Raw genomic sequence first — 3,334 nt, 5'->3', positions numbered from 1 at the left:
AGTGTAATCATCGAACGTCATCGAACATCAAATATAGTTCGCGCTATGATATTACTTTTGACTTTCGCCTTTTTAGTCCTTTTTACCATCTACTCTTAACTATATTTTCTGAGTCCGACGAATTCAGTCAATGCGCCATTATTTTCATCCTTCATTAAACCTGACACTTTTTTGTTCGCAAATGGTATACCATATACATTATTAGTAGAACAATCACTTCTGTCGAACCTAGTGACATCATACTTCGTTTGTTCATAAACGTCATCACTCGATGCGATATATAAGACTATTCATGGTGAAATTCATACAAAGAGACCTTCGGTATATCGAGTATACACATTCCTATGTAGAAGGATTTGTTGAACTTCACCTCAAGTTTACGAATTTCAATTGCTATTAGATTTTTAGAAAATACATTTCTACTGTGAAAATTCGACCTCATGATCATTGCTTCTGCGTCGTATCGTCCATCCTATTGTGTTAATAATTTTACCAATGTGATTGCGCATGTTCTCCATGATTTTGTCAAATATGCATTATTCATTAACTTAAATAAATTTTTCTCAGTCATTCTTCGCAAGCAATCAGTGAGCAGTTCGAAATTTATGTGTTTTAGCATCCTATATAAAACCTGATAAAGTATAATAATATACAGAGTCGAGATCGTAATTTTCAATACATTTATCGCGAAAATTTTCAAATATGTCGGCTTACAACACATGTCCATTTTTAAATATAGATCGCTATATTCACCCAAGATTTGAACAGAGAACTGTTGCCATACATTCACGTGTGCGCGTCCCTTTCGGATATAGTGTCATCAGTCAAGGAACTGTAGAATGATTCGTCCGGTGATAAACGTATCCTGCAGCTTGTCAACGCAATCAATGTATTCGTATGAAAAAATCCTTTTTCGTGTCAGTAATTCAAAGTCTTCTTCGGACAAATTTTGAAATTCGCGTTGTAAAATTCGAAATTCATTTTTATTAAGAAAGGATGCTAATTTGTCGAAACTTAAAAATTTATAAGAATCGATGAATCGTAATTTTATGTTATTATTTCGCGAATCTGATCTTTCAGCAGTATCTTTAACATTTTTTGCAAATGATATATATTTTTCTTTTGTTATTGGTAATAATTCTATACTGTCTTCATATGCTATTTCTTTGATAATAAAAAATGTGAATCATAAATTGTGAAAAACTATGGGAATAAAATATAAATTCTTATAATTTAAATTGCAATTTGAATGCCCCTATAACGACCGGTTAAATAGCAATGATCGCTTACTCGATTATCGTCTAGCGCGAAAATCTTTTCACACACGTGACAATGCGTCGCGCTGCGCAATGTCTCCCACTGTTCACTTGAAAGTTTCCATGGGGATATTAGCTGCTAAAATTTTTTTTACGCGATGTGCTAAACTTCTCAGTTTTTTTGATGAACCATAAAATGCAATCATAACAAAATCAATATTTTGATAACGAATCGTCGTAAGAACAGCGCACGTAATAACCTATGCTAAATACTTGACGATGTTGATATAATGCGCACAGATGCTTCCTGATCGCTATCAATTTTCTCAAGGATTTTAGATCAACGTAAATGACAAATGGAACTTGTTCCTTCCTATTATAGTTGTTAAAACTCACTTGTCGTCGCTCGATAGTCGGATAGCGCAGTCGTTTATCCATTATCGGTAATCTATCATGTATGACTGCAATTTCTCGTTGGAATGGAAATAATGTAAACAGTTGCAAACAAAAATAATGTTAATTTTTTTTTTTTAAAGAATTCGCTTTTATTAATCATATACTTACCGATCGCAAACTTTTGCTCATGATGTTTACTCAATTGCAAGCTCATGAGTTGGGACAGATTCTTGATTCGTATGAAATGACGTACATAGTCGTCTCGCAGATATATCTTGCAAATATAGTAAATACATGTTTCTCTTTCTGTCATCAACAAGACGTATCGGGAGAACATTTAGTTTTTTGTCCCTCAATACCGTATACATTAATGGACACATCGTTGAGACCTTCGAATTTCGTTACGTCTTTTAACATTATACGAAATTCTAAATTTTGCAAATTCAGCATCATCGTAGTGTGGGTAGGAAGATTCATGATCTGCGTTCCTTTCGGATGGATACAGAGCGGCGACCACTGACCACGCGAGACATGCATTGTCCATCGATCGCACGTTAATCACCGCTCTCTTTGTCATTATCTCTCGCGGCACTTCGAAGACATCCCACGCGCATTGGATTATATTTATTGATGTTTATTGTAAGATTCATGATTCGCGACAACACACTGTCACGTTCTCGACAACTCCTTCCTCAAGATGCCAACGTGGATTCGTGCCGCTCGTACCACTCACGCAAATTCGATGTTTGAAAAAGTTCATAGTTTTTAGTATTACTTTTATTGGCACGTTTATCATCCGTCGCAAATTCGCCATTAAATATCGTGTTCACTTTTATACAGTTGTGTCTTTCTATTGTGTTTCGCTCGAGCACTACACTGCTAATGTCTTCTAAAAATCATCGCAGCTCGATATAGAGCATTAATTACCACACCGGTTAAAATTCGATTTTCAAACGCTGCTCATCGATTTCTCGCCAAACAAAAGATCATTCCACATTATTGTCACTGTTATTGCTAGTGCTCGCGTAATCATCAAAATGCAGAAATCGTCTTTCTAATTGAGTTTTTGTAACCTCGTGCATTGTAACGATTAGAGATTATTTGTATCCAGTAGAGAGCCATGGACGCTTGGCATGATTTTTCAAGTTGTTTATTCAGAACTGTAACTAAGTTTTTAACTTCTTCATAAAAAATAGGAACTAAAGGCTCTTGCTTTTGAAAAAGTTTACAAAAGTTTTCGAATAGCTAAGTACTTACGGATAAAAGTTCTGCTCTAATAAGGATTTTTCAAATCATTAACGATTTTTACAATTCTGATGTTTAATTTCGTTGAAGATTTTTTTTGTTATTGTTTCAAAAAAATGCAATAAAGCCGAGTATTATTCGGTTACTCTTTTTGCGACTGGTCTCAAAATTAACCACCGTGATGCACATGCTTAATAAATGTATCGGAACGTTCTTTTCGATTTTTGCAATAATCTTCTTTTTGGCTGAGATAATCATTAAAATAATAATACAGATTACTAAATAGATAAATCTTCAACTTTTTTACCAAATTTAGAAAGCCCTTTTTCAAACGCATTGTGCAAATAATGTAAATTGCAAGTTCGTACGTTGAGTAACTTTTATTGTTATCTCGACCAGCCATAATTTTAAATAGCCAAAAAACTTTCTGATTTACT

At 34.2% G+C, this 3,334-nt stretch overlaps 1 long non-coding RNA gene across 1 annotated transcript; it reads right to left on the bottom strand.

Moving 5' to 3' along the window:
* Positions 1–1,256: 1,256 nt before the first annotated feature.
* Positions 1,257–3,004, bottom strand: LOC108685205. Its single transcript, XR_001931660.1, has 3 exons — positions 2,910–3,004; positions 1,821–2,818; positions 1,257–1,726 (listed from the first exon to the last, which is right to left on the bottom strand). It is a non-coding gene; the product is annotated as an uncharacterized LOC108685205 (long non-coding RNA).
* Positions 3,005–3,334: the final 330 nt, after the last annotated feature.

This window comes from Atta colombica, unplaced genomic scaffold, assembly GCF_001594045.1.
Source record: "Atta colombica isolate Treedump-2 unplaced genomic scaffold, Acol1.0 scaffold147, whole genome shotgun sequence".
In the NCBI taxonomy this organism is placed as follows: Eukaryota; Metazoa; Arthropoda; class Insecta; order Hymenoptera; family Formicidae; genus Atta; species Atta colombica.
The sequence above is the reverse complement of the archived record's forward strand: the minus strand, read 5'-3'. Positions and strand labels throughout refer to the sequence as shown.